The sequence below is a fragment of the Ranitomeya imitator genome, chromosome 5 (assembly GCF_032444005.1).
Source record: "Ranitomeya imitator isolate aRanImi1 chromosome 5, aRanImi1.pri, whole genome shotgun sequence".
In the NCBI taxonomy this organism is placed as follows: domain Eukaryota; kingdom Metazoa; phylum Chordata; class Amphibia; order Anura; family Dendrobatidae; genus Ranitomeya; species Ranitomeya imitator.
In genome coordinates this window covers 342388594-342405596 of record NC_091286.1, presented here as the reverse complement: position 1 = coordinate 342405596, position 17003 = coordinate 342388594, and the positions used below count along the sequence as shown (strand labels likewise).

General features: G+C 44.5%; 1 protein-coding gene across 2 annotated transcripts in view; it reads right to left on the bottom strand.

Annotated features, from left to right (window-relative positions):
- Positions 1 to 17003, bottom strand: part of CEP162 (centrosomal protein 162) — a 256920-nt gene that overhangs the window by 21701 nt on the left and 218216 nt on the right. The window contains exon 23 of one of the 2 annotated variants that reach the window (XR_011312415.1): positions 5857 to 5932. The exons of the other annotated variant lie outside the window; for it this stretch is intronic. The gene's annotated coding sequence lies outside the window, so the exon portion shown is untranslated. The remainder of the gene's footprint in view (positions 1 to 5856; positions 5933 to 17003) is intronic. 2 annotated transcript variants of the gene reach the window in all.

Genomic DNA, 17003 nt, shown 5'->3' with positions numbered 1-17003 from the left:
TGACACCCCTCATTAGGAACACCACTTCCTTCCTTCTTGACACGGGTGCCTTTCTGGAAACTGTTAGGAACATATCCCCTGTCCCTCCTGACGCCTATCTAGTATCCTTTGACGTGAAGGACTTGTACACGTCCATACCCCATACAAATGGCATACAATCTGTCCGCTGGCTACTCACCACTAATCACATGAACCCCGATCTTTCTGACCTGTGTTGTGAGCTCCTGTCTATCGTTCTGAATAATAACTTTTTCTTGTTCGAAGACACCTACTATCTCCAAATAAAGGGCTCGGCCATGGGCTCGAACGTGGCACCTCCATATGCCAATGCCTACATGGCCCATTACGAAGACACATCTATATACACTCAAGATCTCTTTCGTAGCCATGCATTGACATGGAAGCGCTATATAGATGATGTCTTCTGTGTCTGGGGGGGTGATCTTAGAACCCTACAAGCCTTTTTTCAAGTTCTTAGGACCTCGTGGCCCGGATTGGATTTCACGATGACGTATGACACTCACCAAATCAGTTTCCTCGATACATTGGTCATCAAAGATGATAATGGGAATTTGTCAACAGATTTATACTCAAAACCTACGGACCGCAACAGTCTGTTGCATTACAGTAGTTTCCACCCCAAAAACATGATAAAATCTATTCCCAAATCACAACTAAACAGGGTATCAAAAATAGTCTCAGACCCTGCCACCAAAGACCTTAGAACAACTGAGATGAGGTCAAAATTCCGTGAAAGGGGTTATCCACCACGTATCCTTGATACCGCCCAGACCAACAGTACTACCAGAGACAGGATATCCGCTACGTCACGGATCCCATTTGTACACCAGTACCATCCTGCAGCTTATAAACTACACAGAACCATTCGCCAACATTGGCATATTCTTCAAGAAGCATACCCCACGATCCAAGAATTTCAACATCCTTTTCTCCCATGCTTTAAAAGACCGCGTAATATCAAGGATAACCTAGTCCGTGCAGACATTGGCCCCACACACTCTGGCCCAACTCAGCGTTTTCTAGCCAACCCCAAAACGGGTACCTTCCCGTGCCTGAGTTGCAATCAGTGCAACAACGTACTGCGGGGCAATACCATACATCACCCACACACAGGAAAGAGATACCCAATCAACAACTTTTTTACCTGTGATACTAATTACGCAGTCTATTTGATCAAATGCCCCTGTGGTCTTTTATATGTGGGCGAGACCACTCAGTCAGTAAAATCACGTATATCTAAACATAAGTCCACCATTCGGTGCAAAAATCTCATGCTCCCATTACCGTCTCATTTTATAGAGAAAGGCCACAACCTGTCCCAACTCAGATTTCAAATAATCGAACAGGTCACACCACCTCGCCGCGGGGGAGACAGAGTTACTATACTGAAGCGTAGGGAGGCTTATTGGATACACGAGCTTAACACCTTAAGTCCCAAAGGTCTCAACAGGGATTACGAACTAATGTCCTTCATTTGAAATTAAAAATCCAATTTCTGATCATCTGTAACATCAATGTGCTATTGTTGCCTTATGATTCTACATTTTGTTATCATATTATTTATAACCTGCAGTTCTGTTTCCTTGACAGGAGTACCTCTATCTTTAGTGGCCCCATATGGTTTCTTTCATCAGGTTTATACCTAAGTGCACCTTTTTTTATCATGCAACCATTATGCTATGGTATAGTATCTTTGGGTCTTGTATATCCCATAATTAAGGGGTTGTCCTTTTCACCCCCGCAACTCACTGTGAGTTTTTGCTAACAATAATTATTGTTATTCCTATTCTCCAGGTCTGTAATATAACCCAGTTTTTTTACCTGTATAACCCCTTGGTTTGCATCTATATCGGTATCAATATTGCACGTTTGGTATATTCCAATGTAGTTATCATGTCTGCTGCTTAATGTGTTCAATATAGCATAGTAATTATCTTTGCTCTTTTTCACAGAATCGCCCACTCTGACTTCACTTCTCCACTGCCGTTTTGTGACACCTTTCGGCCACCACTAATGCACGGCTATTCACTGCTCCTCTCAACTGGAATGCACCTCCATTTGTGGAACGCTCACATCACCGCCCTCTGCGGTCAGCTAACACCTCATCCCAGCAGCTGGAATACACCTCTTATATTTTTTTTTTTTTTGTCAGTGGAGCGCTCAGATCACCGCCCCCATTAGTCAGCTGACTCCCATGTCATCACCGCCCCACCCCTTCCTGTGTCTTGCCAGCTCACACAGCACACTATGTGCTCTGCCCCACTATATAAAGGGCCATGCCGGCAATCCCTGCACACACTCTATTAGCGGTGGATACCGCATTTATCCCTAGTGTCCTGGCGTACTGGTAAGTCTCTCAGCGTCACTCTGCAACTTATGGCGGTACAATTTACATGGTCTCTGTAGTAGTACATTAACAATAGATTTTTACCCTCCTCCTACAGACAGCTCTTTTGAGCCTCAGCGCCACCCATTATTCTGACTCACCGTCAGTTGGTATGTACCCCTCCTTATTACTCTCCATGTACACATAATAGCATCTTGTCTTACATTTCCATTATTATTTCACCATTACTCCACAGACCAGCCTGGTTCTGTTTCTTCCCGGCTTGTTGCTTTTTTTCCAGCATGTCTGATTGGTAGGTAGCCTTATTTAGCTCCACACACACTCGGCACCATTAGTGTCTGTGACCGTAACCCCGTTTTCTCATCTCTAGATGCAAATCCGAGTAGTCTATTGTTTTTGGGGCCATACAAGTATACAATTATACCTAGGTATGTGTTCACTGTACACCAACTCTCCCCTCGGCATATCACTTCACCGCTCGTGTTCCACAAAGTAGTCCTCTCACACTCCCTCTTGGACCTATGTCCTCAGCGTACCAACGGCTTTTCCATGTTAGAACTTGCAGCCTATGATTTAAAGAATTATGTATGTATATATATATATATATACACCTGTATCCACGCAAGTTGAATGTCCTCCAGGGTCATTGTTCTCTCTCCTCATTTTATGACCTGTGTCTCCGTGATGTATATACTTTTGTTTCTGTTTTGTTTTTGTCTTTCATATGTACAACACATTTATTGTTTTTTGTTCAAGAAATACCTTAAGACTGACTTTTCAAAGGTTTTATGGACTGATGAAATGAGAGTGACTCTTGATGGGCCAGATGGACGGGCCAGAGGCTGGATCAGTAAAGGGCAGAGAGCTCCACTCCGACTCAGACGCCAGCAAGGTGGAAGTCGGGTACTGGTATGGGCTGGTATCATCAAAGATGAACTTGTGCGACCTTTTCAGGTTGAGGATGGAGTGAAGCTCAACTCCCAGACCTACTGCCAGTTTCTGGAAGACAACTTCTTCAAGCAGTGGTACAGGAAGAAGTCGGTATCGTTCAAGAAAAACATGATTTTCATGCAGGACAATGCTCCATCACATGCCTCCAACTACTCCACAACGTGGCTGGCCAGTAAAGGTCTCAAAGAAGAAAAAATAATGACATGGCCCCCTTTTGCACCTGACCTGAACCCCATAGAGAACCTGTGGGCCCTCATAAAATGTGAGATCTACAGGTAGGGAAAACAGTCCACCTCTCGGAACAGTGTCTGGGAGGCTGTGGTGGCTGCTGCACGCATTGTTGATCGTAAACAGATCAAGCAACTGACAGAATCTATGGATGGAAGGCTGTTAGTGTCATCATAAAGAAAGGTGGATATATTGGTCACTAATTTTGGGGGGGTTTGTTTTTGCATGTTAGAAATGTTTATTTCTAAATTTTGTGCAATTATATTGGTTTACCTGGTGAAAATACACAAGTGAGATGGGAATATACAGGTCCTTCTCAAAAAATTAGCATATAGTGTTAAATTTCATTATTTACCATAATGTAATGATTACAATTAAACTTTCATATATTATAGATTCATTATCCACCAACTGAAATTTGTCAGGTCTTTTATTGTTTTAATACTGATGATTTTGGCATACAACTCCTGATAACCCAAAAAACCTGTCTCAATAAATTAGCATATTTCACCCATCCAATCAAATAAAAGTGTTTTTTAATAACAAACAAAAAAACCAACAAATAATAATGTTCAGTTATGCACTCAATACTTGGTCGGGAATCCTTTGGCAGAAATGACTGCTTCAATGCGGCGTGGCATGGAGGCAATCAGCCTGTGACACTGCTGAGATGTTATGGAGGCCCAGGATGCTTCAATAGCGGCCTTAAGCTCATCCAGAGTGTTGGGTCTTGCGTCTCTCAACTTTCTCTTCACAATATCCCACAGATTCTCTATGGGGTTCAGGTCAGGAGAGTTGGCAGGCCAATTGAGCACAGTAATACCATGGTCAGTAAACCATTTACCAGTGGTTTTGGCACTGTGAGCAGGTGCCAGGTCGTGCTGAAAAATGAAATCTTCATCTCCATAAAGCATTTCAGCCGATGGAAGCATGAAGTGCTCCAAAATCTCCTGATAGCTAGCTGCATTGACCCTGCCCTTGATGAAACACAGTGGACCAACACCAGCAGCTGACATGGCACCCCACACCATCACTGACTGTGGGTACTTGACACTGGACTTCAGGCATTTTGGCATTTCCTTCTCCCCAGTCTTCCTCCAGACTCTGGCACCTTGATTTCCGAATGACATGCAAAATTTGCTTTCATCAGAAAAAAGTACTTGGGACCACTTAGCAACAGTCCAGTGCTGCTTCTCTGTAGCTCAAAAGTGGCTTTACCTGGGGAATGCGGCACCTGTAGCCCATTTCCTGCACACGCCTGTGCACGGTGGCTCTGGATGTTTCCACACCAGACTCAGTCCACTGCTTCCTCAGGTTCCCCAAGGTCTGGAATCGGTCCTTCTCCACAATCTTCCTCAGGGTCCGGTCTCCTCTTCTCGTTGTACAGCGTTTTCTGCCACATTGTTTCCTTCCAACAGACTTACCATTGAGGTGCCTTGATACAGCACTCTGGGAACAGCCTATTTGTTGAGAAATTTCTTTCTGGGTCTTACCCTCTTGCTTGAGGGTGTCAATGATGGCCTTCTTGACATCTGTCAGGTCGCTAGTCTTACCCATGATGGGGGTTTTGAGTAATGAACCAGGCAGGGAGTTTATAAAAGCCTCAGGTATCTTTTGCATGTGTTTAGAGTTAATTAGTTGATTCAGAAGATTAGGGTAATAGGTCGTTTAGAGAACCTTTTCTTGATATGCTAATTTATTGAGACAGGTTTTTTGGGTTATCAGGAGTTGTATGCCAAAATCATCAGTATTAAAACAATAAAAGACCTGACAAATTTCAGTTGGTGGATAATGAATCTATAATATATGAAAGTTTAATTGTAATCATTACATTATGGTAAATAATGAAATTTAACACTATATGCTAATTTTTTGAGAAGGACCTGTATTTGTTTTTTTTATTAAGTCACCTAATAATTCTACACAGTAATAGTTACCTGCACAAACCGATATCCTCCTAAGATAGCCAAATCTAAAAAAAACCCACTCCAACTTCCAAAAATATTAATCTTTGATATTTATGAGCCTTTTGGGTTGATTGAGAACATAGTTGTTGATCAATAATAAAAATAATCCTCTAAAATACAACTTGCCTAATAATTCTGCACACAGTGCTCTAGGGCACGGAGATAGATCCTTACAGCAGATTTATCGGCCTCTGATTGAAATGCTAATCCTTCAGAATCCTGTACTCACTTCACTGACCACTCCTTCCTCTGTTAAAGGGAATCTTTCACCACAAAATGTATATATTCACATACCGACCATCCGACTCTGATGTCAAAAAATGTGTACAGTGACCCCCATACCGCTATTCTTGTCAGAAGCAGATGGCTTCTGGAAGGCTTGTGCACCCTGGGCTTATTCCTCAGTAAATGTTTAGGGCTGTAAAACAGAATTATAACATTATTGATTGCCAGGGGCCTTAGGCTCTCAGGAAGCCTATGACTACCTAAACTGTCCACCTGAATGGCCTAAGACTGCCTAGACTAAATTTTGAGGTCACATGGTTACTGCAGTGGCGCTTCCTAGCAGGAAGCATTCCAGAACCCATTGTTGTCAGTCTTGTCCCCTGGTTGCCTTTGTGGTCATCTGATAAGGTTGAGTTCTTCACGGTTTACATTGTACAAGTTGTGCTTAAATGGGTTTTGCACCATTCAGCTAAACTCTTCTCGAACACTATGTTTCTCTCAAGTAAAATAAAAGCAGCTATACTCCCCTTCGGTGCAGGTGACGTTCCAGCAGTGTCTGCACTTACATTAACTCCTAAATAACTAATGTATACTTTTGATTCTATTTTTTTGGATGGGAGCAATAAAATAATAAAGTTAAAAATATTCAAAAAAGTTGTTGCGGTGTGCAAGAGGTCATGCTATGTAACTATTTGTCAATACGACTTTTGCTACCTGATGCATACGGTGCATCTATATGGACAACATGACATTTTTAAGCAACACACTTTGTTTTTCCAACATTTTTCAAATATCTTTGCATTGAGCTTGTTTTTGTTATTCTATCTGCATAGTAAGTTTTATTCTGTTACAGTATCCATGTCAAAAGATTGCTCCTGGTACTGAATCTATGTAGTATACTTGGTACTAGCACTGCATCTACAGCGGATGAAATACATATTGAACATGTCAGCAATTTTCAAAGTACGGTAAATATTTTTCTAAAGCTGGTATTGACATGAAATTCTCACCAGATGTCTGTAACATCCCATCCAATCCACACAGAAATCAAACTATAGACTTCCATAAATTATGTTATGTGTAATAATGAGAAAGGACACAGAGGAAAAGTATTGAACACATGAAAAAAGAGCTTGAAAAGATTAAACAACCACTTAGGGGAGAAGATCATAAGGGCACATTGATTGACCGTGAAACATGGTGTATGTAAATTGTGAAAACTAAATTACCTTTAAGGTACCTTCACATTAGCGACGCTGCAGCGATACCGACAACGATCCGGATCGCTGCAGCGTCGCTGTTTGGTCGCTGGAGAGCTGTCACACAGACCGCTCTCCAGCGACCAACGATGTCGGTAACCAGGGTAAACATCGGGTAACTAAGCGCAGGGCCGCGCTTAGTAACCCGATGTTTACCCTGGTTACCATCCTAAAAGCAAAAAAAAAACAAACAGTACATACTTACCTACAGCCGTCTGTCCTCCAGCGCTGTGCTCTGCTCTCCTCCTGTACTGTCTGTGTGAGCACAGCGGCCGGAAAGCAGAGCGGTGACGTCACCGCTCTGCTTTCCGGCTGACCGACGCTCACAGCCAGTACAGGAGGAGTGCAGAGCACAGCGCTGGAGGACAGACAGCGGTAGGTAAGTATGTAGTGTTTGTTTTTTTTTACTTTTAGGATGGTAACCAGGGTAAACATCGGGTTACTAAGCGCGGCCCTGCGCTTAGTTACCCGATGTTTACCCTGGTTACCAGTGAAGACATCGCTGGATCGGTGTCACACACGCCGATTCAGCGATGTCAGCGGGAGATCCAGCGACGAAATAAAGTTCTGGACTTTATTCAGCGACCAACGATCTCCCAGCAGGGGCCTGATCGTTGGTCGCTGTCACACATAACGATTTCATTAACGATATCGTTGCTACGTCACAAAAAGCAACGATATCGTTAACAATATCGTTATGTGTGAAGGTACCTTTAGGTATTAAGATTAGACAAAACCTTATATATCATTATGAATATTTCAATGTTTTGCTTTCTCATGTCAAAATACATACATATATACACACACATACATATATATACATATACTGTACATATACTGTATATATATATATATATATATATATATATATATATATAATTGTCTAAGGGTTTTTCCGTCTGTCTGTCTGTCTGTCTGTCTGTCTGTCTGTCTGTCTGTCTGTCTGTCTGTCTGTCCTGGAAATCCCGGCTCTCTGATTGGTCGAGGCCTGGCGGCCTCGACCAATCAGAGACCGGCACAGCATCGAGGCAGAAATCCCGTGTCTCTGATTGGTCGAGGCCGCCAGGCCTCGACCAATCAGCGACGAGCACAGCGACGATGTCATAAAGGACGTAGATATCCCGCGTCTCTGATTGGTCGAGGCCGCCAGGCCTCGAACAATCAGCAACGGGCACAACGACGATGATGTCATAATGGTTGCCATGGTGACGATGATGTCATAAAGGTTGCCTCGACCAATCAGCGACGGGCACAGTGTGCCGCGAATTCTGGAATCATCATTGCCCATATACTACGGGGACATGCATATTCTAGAACAGAGGTCCCCAACTCCAGTCCTCAAGGCCCACCAACAGGTCATGTTTTCAGGATTTCCTTTGCATTGCACAGGTGATGCAATTATTACCTGGGCAAGACTAAGGAAATCCTGAAAACATGACCTGTTGGTGGGCCTTGAGGACTGGAGTTGGGGACCTCTGTTCTAGAATACCCGATGCGTTAGAATCGGGCCACAATCTAGTATATATATATATATACTGTATATATATATATATATATATATATACTGTATATATATATATATATATATATATATATATATATATATATATATATATATATAAATAATATAACGCTGGGAGCGTCACTCTGTCCGAAGCCTTTATAGACTGCGCAAGCGCCGGCGCAGTCTGGGCCTCACAGAGTGACGCTCCCAGGAGATCGCGGTATGCGTTAACACTGAACGCACACCGCGATCTCCAACAGAGAAGCAGGGACCGCCAGGAGGGTGAGTATCGGCTATATTCACCTGTCCTCCGTTCCACTGCTGTGCGCCGCCATCTTCCTGGTCCTCGGCCTGTGACCTTCAGTTCAGAGGGCGCGATGACGCGCTTAATGCGCGCCGGCGCCGACCTCTGACTGACCAGTCACAGCCAAAGGATCGGGAAGATGGCGGCACACAGCGGTGGAACGGAGGACAGGTGAATATAGTAAGTGCTGGGGGGCCTGAGCTGGCGGCGATACCGGCACCTGACCCCCACAGCGCGCCGGTGTCCCTGCCTGCTTAGGCCCCCCAGCACTCGGCGCCGAGCGGGTTAGAGGCAGCGGGGCCGAGCGGGTCAGAGGCAGCGGGGCCGAGCGGGTCAGAGGCAGCGGGGCCGAGCGGGTCAGAGGCAGTGGGGCTGAGCGGGTCAGAGCAGAGTGTGGCAGATGTAGCAGAGCAGAGTGTGGCAGATGTAGCAGAGCAGAGTGTGGCAGATGTAGCAGAGCAGAGTGTGGCAAACGTAGCAGAGGAGAGTGTGGCAGATGTAGCAGAGCAGAGTGTGGCAGATGTAGCAGAGCAGAGTGTGGCGGAAGTAGCAGAGCAGAGTGTGGCAGAAGTAGCAGAGCTGAGTGTGGCAGGATGGGAGCAGCCCATGTCAGAATGGGGACGCAGGATGGAGCAGCGCATGACAGGATGGGGACGCAGGATGGGAGCAGCGCATGACAGGATGGGGACGCAGGATGGGAGCAGTGCATGACAGGATGGAGACGCAGGATGGAGCAGCACATGACAGGATGGGGGCGCAGGACGGGAGCAGCGCATGACAGGATGGGGGTGCAGGATGGGAGCAGCGCATGACAGGATGGGGACGCAGGATGGGAGCAGCACATGACGGAATGGGGACGCAGGATGGAGCAGCACATGACAGGATGGAGACCATATACCAATATAAATGCTCGCCACCCGGGCGTAGAACGGGTTCAATAGCTAGTATATATATATATATATATATATACACACACACACATATATATATATATACACACACATACATACACACACACACACACACACACACGTCCACGTAGTATATTGCCCAGCCCGCGTAATATATCGCGCAGCGCGCGTAGCATATCGCGCAGCGCGCGTAGCATATCGCGCAGCCTGCGTAGCATATCGCGCAGCCCGCGTAGCATATCGCGCAGCCCGCGTAGTACATCGCACAGCCCGCGTAGTACATCGCACAGCCCGCGTAGTACATCGCACAGCCCGCGTAGTACATCGCACAGCCCGCGTAGTACATTGCACAGCCCGCGTAGTACATAGCACAGCCCGCGTAGTACATCGCACAGCCCGCGTAGTACATCGCACAGCCCGCGTAGTACATCGCACAGCCCGCGTAGTACATTGCACAGCCCGCGTAGTACATTGCACAGCCCGCGTAGTACATTGCACAGCCCGCGTAGTACATTGCACAGCCCGCGTAGTACATTGCACAGCCCACGTAGTATATTGCACAGCCCGCGTAGTATGTAGTATAGCAATGTGGGCATCATATCCCTGTTTAAAAAAAGAATTCAAATAAAAAATAGTTGTATACTCACCTTCCCTTGGCCCCTGGATCCAGGAAGCGTTTACCGACGCTCCTCGCGCGCTCCGGTCTCAAGAGTGCATTGCGGTCTCGCGAGATGATAACATAGCGGTCTCGCGACACCGCTACGTCATCATCTCGCGAGATCGGAATGCATGGACTGGTCACCAGATCGTCGCGAGGAGCAGGAAAGGCGCCGGAGGGTGAGTATATGATGATTTTTTATTTTTTTATTATTTTTAACATTAGATCTTTTTACTATTGATGCTGCATAGGCAGCATCAATAGTAAAAAAGTTGGTCACACAGGATTAATACAGTAGCAGCGTTAATGGAGTGCGTTACACCACTGCATAACGCGGTCCATTAGCGCTGCCATTAACCCGGTCTGAGCGCTGACTGGAGGGGAGTATGGAGCGGGCACTGATTGTGGGGAGGAAGGAGCGGCCATGTTGCCGCCGGACTGCGCCCGTCGCTGATTGGTCGTGGCAATGGTCGTGGGCATTTTGCCACGACCAATCAGCGACTTGGATTCCATGACAGACAGAGGCCGCGACCAATGAATATCCGGGACAGACAGAAAGACGGAAGTGACCCTTAGACAATTATATAGTAGATAATTTCACATGAATATTCACCTGCTGATTTAGCAGAGTTGTGATTGGTTGCAAGCGAAAATGTGTCAGAATATCACATAACACCCTGTCTGTTCAATTTTGAATGTGCAATGATTAAGGACACATTCAAAACGAGTTTGCCTTGTATTTTAAATTTTTTTTATGTGGTGGTGGTAGTGTGCGGTTGCGATTAGTTCTTTTGGGATTTTTCCACAAATGAAATTTGAAATTTTATGGACGACCTTGATGCTGGATCTTTCTTCTACATCAGGGGTGGGGAATCTTTCTTCTGCCAAGGGCCATTTGGATATTTACACCATCCTTTGGGGGCCGTACAAACTCCGTCCACAAAGTGCATCATGACTCTGGCACTGATTTCAGGATGTAATCTTTCACTGCATGCCCTTCAGTGTTCAGTAGTGAGCACTGTGTGTGTGTGTGTTAACAGAGCAAGAAACAATTAATGAGCTGGTTGTAATCAAAATACACCTCCCTGCACAAGAAAGCGGTCCCTGAGAATCTGCCCAGGGGCCTGATGAAAAAGGTCATTGAGGGCCGTATATGGCCCTGGGGCCTGAGGTTCCCCACCCTTGTTCTACAGGAAGAGAGATGCAAGAAGCCATGGAAAGTCATGACACCGGCTGAAATGTATCAGTAATTAGAAGAAAGCAATCCTGCCACTTACTGAAAAATAATATCAGCCGGTTCAACTGATAGCCTATAAAAAAGGTGTCTCATTACCAGTATTCCAAAAATGAAACATCTCGTGATGGGTTAAACAAGTAAGACCGTCGCAACATTATTGATGCAAAATATACTGATAGCATTGGCTACAGAAGAATTTCTAAACTACTGAAGGCTCCAGCGAGCACTGTCGGGACCATAATTCAGAAGTGGAAAGAACATCATTTTCACCATAAACTGGCCATGATAAGGTGCTTCCCGCAAGATTTTAAACAGGGGAGTTTAAAGGGAACCTGTCACCTCCAAAATCAAAGATGAGCTAAGCCCACCGGTATCAGGGGCTTATCTACAGCATTCTGTAATGCTGTAGATAAGCCCACCGATGTATCCTGAAAGATGAGAAAAAGAGGTTAGATTATACTCACCCAAAGCAAAGTACTGCAGTGTGCAGGCGCAGGGAAAGGTCAGAGAGGCTCGGCGCCTACGCACTGCAGTACTTTGCTCTGCCCTCAACAGGGCAGACAAAGTACGCCGGAGCCGCAGCGTGAAGACAAGAAGAGGACGTCATCGTATGAAGATGGCAGGCCCCGGACCGGACCACAACGCCCATCGGATCAGACTGCCCCCCCCGACCCGCCCAGGTGTGTATAATCTAACCTCTTTTTCTCCTCTTTCAGGATACATCGGGGGCTTATCTACAGCATTACAGAATGCTGTAGATAAGCCCCTGATGCCGGTGGGCTACGCTGACCTTCGATTTTGGGGGTGACAGGTTCCCTTTAAAGAATTATCAGTAGAGTTGTCCCAGAACCAAGGACCACATGTGGAAAGCTACAGGAAGACTTGGAATCAGCATGTAAAATTGTTTCAAAGAAAACAATAAGTAATGCTTTCAACCTCAATAGCGTGTATGCACGCTCACCGTGCAAGACTCCACTGCTGAACAAAAAGTATGTTCAAGTGCATGTAAAGTTTGCTCAACAACATTTTGACGAGCCTGTTAAATACTAGGAGAATATAGTCTGCACAGATGAGACCAAAATTTAACTCTTTGGATGCCATAATACACTCTATGTTTTGAGGCCAAAAGGCACTATATATCACCCCAAAAACACCACACCAACAGTGAAGGTTGGAGGTGGGAACATCATGATGTTGCCTGAAAACTGCATACAGACCTGGCAAACTTCATATGTTTGAAGGAAGGATGAATGGACAAATGTACGAAGACATTCTTGATAAAAGTCTGCTGCCATCTACCAGGATGAAGATGAAGCGAGGGTGGGCATTTCAACAAGACAATGATTGCAAGCACACAGTCAAAGAAACTCTCAATTGCTTTCAGAGAAAGAAAATAAAGCTGTTAGAATGGAGCAGCCAATCACCTGACCTAAATGCAATAAAAAAATTATGGAAGGAACTAAAGTTCAGAGTTGATAGAAGGAACCCATGGAAGAATAGGAAAAAACACAACTGAGCAATGCATGTGGCTAGTTTCTCCTTACAACAGGCATCTTGAAGCTATCATCACCAACAAAGACTTTTGTTAAAAGTATTAAATAAGTGTAAGTAAAGCGTGTTCAATCCTTTTTCTGGTGTCATTTATCATTATTACACATATTTATGGACATCTATAGTTTAATTGCTTTGCCTGTGTAGATTGTATGGGTTGTTAGTGGCATCTGGTGACAATTTCATGTCAATAGCACCTTTAGAAATAGATTTACTTAGAAAATTAGTGATGTGTTCAATACTTATTTCACCTGTTGTATGTAATAACCTTGGTACTGGTACTGCACCTATGTAATGAGCTTGATGTTTCTATCGCATCCATGTAGCAATATTTATTCAAATGCCGTATCAATTTAGAAAGCTTGGTTCAGATGCTATATCTATGCAGCAAGTTTGATTCAGATGCCATATCTACATAGTAAGCTCGGTTATAGTTCTATATCTTTGTAGCATGCTTTGTTCTAGTAACATATTTACATGGTCAGATTTTAATAACCGCTACATCACATATAAGGTACTGCAAATTAGAAAGCAACTCCTGGAGTAGTCTTGTCACTTTTATGTGGCAGCCAGAATTAAACAGGTTAAACACAGACCACAATTTATGGGCTGGTGCCATGTGCTAGTCTCTTCAACCTCTGGCTAAAATTTGCCAGCCAGGCCAATTCTTAGTCCTCAAATTTTCATTGTTGCATATTAATAAGCAAAATAGAATCGGCTTGACTTTTAGGCTATGTGCACACGTTCAGGATTTTCGACAGAATTTTCCTGAACAAAACCGGACTTTTTCTGCAGGAAATCCGCACGCGTTTTTTGCGCGTTTTTTTGCGGAGCATCACCATGCATTAAATAGCGGGAAAAATGCAAAAAATTAGCAAAATCAATGAACATGCGGCGTTTTTTACCGCGATGCGCTTTCTTTCGCGGAAAAAAACGAATCATGTGCACAAAAATTGCAGAATGCATTAAAAATTATGGGATGCTTAATGTATGCGTTTTTCAAAGCTTTTTTTATCGCGAAAAAACGCGAATAATCATGAACCTTAATGTTCATCAGGTTCTCTGAACTTACCATATCTACTCTGGTTTAACTGACAGACTTCTGAAAAAAAAATCACATTGTAGACACAGCTCTGGGAAGCCAGTGAGAAGTAGAGGGCAAGGTTCATTGCATGTGGTGGGTATAAGTATGCAGATGCAGGACTTCACATATAATTTGGAGGAAGTTAAGGACTAGCACCAATGTTATTTAAAGACTGGAAGACAGGCTTTCAGCATTCTAACAACATAATGAGTGACAGTATAATTTTAGCTTATGGTTACTACTAACTGCAACAACTAAGGCCTCTTTTCCACTTGCGAGAAACACGTCCGTGTCACGCATGTGGAAACGAAGCTCTGGCGCCGGCACTCCGGAGCGGAGCGTGCGGCTGCATGTGTTGCTATGCGGCCGCACGCTCCGCTCCGGAGTGCCGGCGCCAGAGCTTCGTTTCCACATGCGATACACGGACGTGTATCTCGCAAGTGGAAAACAGCCCTAAGGGGAAAGATAAGCCTAACATTTTTATTTGGAGATAAATGGGAGGTGCGTCTTATAGTCCGGATGTACTGTACATGCTGTGGCTCTGGATGGGAAAGTGGGGGAGCCGTGGAATAGCGGGTCACAGGAGGCAGGAGCCGGCTCCAGCGGCTAACCCCATTAACCCCTTAAGCCCCAAGGGTGGCTTGCACGTTAATGACCAGGCCAATTTTTACAATTCTGACCACTGTCCCTTTATGAGGTTATAACTCTGGAACGCTTCAACGGATCCCAGTGATTCTGACATTGTTGTCTCGTCACGTATTGGGCTTCATGATAGTGGTAACATTTCTTTGATATTACCTGCATTTATTTGTGAAAAAAAAACGGATATTTTTGCGAAAATTGTGAAAATTTTGCAATTTTCCAACTTTGAATTTTTATGCCCTTAAAGCACAGAGATATGTCACACAAAATACTTAATAAGTAACATTTCCCACATGTCTACTTTACATCAGCAACATTTTGGAGCCAAATGTTTTTTTTTGTTAGGGAGTTATAAGGGTTAAAACTTGACCAGCAATTTCTCATTTTTACAACACGATTTTTTTTTTTTAGGGACCACATCACATTTGAAGTCATGTTGAAGGGTCTATATGATAGAAAATACCCAAGTGTGACACCATTCTAAAAACTGCACCCCTCAAGGTGCTCAAAACCACATTCAAGAAGTATATTAAAGGGACTCTGCCACCTGAATTTGGAGGGAACAATTTTCAGCCATAGGGGCGGGGTTTTCGGGTGTTTGATTCACCCTTTCCTTACCCGCTGGCTTATCCAGAAAAATTATTTTTTAGCCCCCAATTTTGTATTTTTCCAAGGGTAACAGGAGAAATTGGACCCCAAAAGTTGTTGTCCAATTTGTCCCGAGTACACTGATACCCCATATGTGGGGGGAACCACTGTTTGGGCACATGGCAGAGATCGAAAGGGAAGGAGCGACATTTAAAATGCAGATTTAGATGGAATGGTCTGCAGGCGTCACGTTGCATTTGCAGAGCCCCTAATGCAGAGACCCCATATTGGAAACTAGACCCCCCAAGGAACTTATCTAGATGTGTTGTGAGAACTTTGAACCCCCAAGTGTTTCACTACAGTTTATAACGCAGAGCCATGAAAATAAAAAATATTTTTTTCCCACAAAAATCTTTTTTTTTAGCCCCCCTAAATTTTTATTTTCTCAAGGGTAACAAGAGAAATTGGACCCCAAAAGTTGTCCAATTTTTCCCGAGTACGCTGATACCCCATATGCTGGGGTAAACCTCTGTTTGGGCGCACGGGAGAGCTCGGAAGGGAAGGAGCACTGTTTTACTTTTTCAACGCAGAATTGGAGAGAGAGAGAGATTGATTTTCCCACGCCAGAATCAAAAACAAAGCTCAATGTGAAAAAGACAGATTCGGTAGCTGTAAACGTTCATTCACGCATACGTTCCATGCGTTTATTGCCGGAAACGTCCCTTCAGGCTTTTTCGCTGGACACAAAAAAAGTTGCAGTGAACGTTTTTTTTGTGTCTGGCAAAAAAGCCTGAAGGGACGGATCCGGCACAAAACGGATGAAACGCATGTCCTTCAGGCACAATCCGGCGCTAATACAACTATATGGGAAAAAAAAAGGATCCAGCGTAAGAAAAAAACGGATCCGGATTGTGCCTGAAACTGCCGGATTGTGCCTGAAAGAAAAAATCTGATGTGTGAAAGCAGCCTAACTGAAACCCAAACACACCCCTAACCCTAATCCCAACCACACCGCTAACCCCAACCACACCCATAACTTCAACAGACCCCTAACCCTAATCCCAACCATAACCCTAACCACACCCCTAACCCTGACACACCCCTAACCCTAATCCCAACCGTAAATGTAATCCAAACCCTAACCCTAACTTTAGCCCCAACCCCAACTTTAGCCCCAACTCTAACCCTAAGTTTAGCCCCAACCCAAACTTTAGCCCCAACCCTAACTTTAGCCCCAACCCTAATTGTAGCCCTAACCCTAACTTTAGCCCCAATCCTAACCCTAAGTCTAGCCCCAACCCAAACTTTAGCCCCAACCCTAACTTTAGCCCCGAACCCCAACCCTAACTTTAGCCCCGAACCCCAACCCTAACTGTAGCCCCAACCCTAACTGTAGCCCCAACCCTAAGGCTGGTTTCACATTTGCGTTTTTGCGCAAAAAAACGCATGCTTTTTTTCCCTATACTTAACATTAAAAACACATGCTTTTTTTGCATGCGTTTTGCCGCCGCATGTGTCTTTTCTAT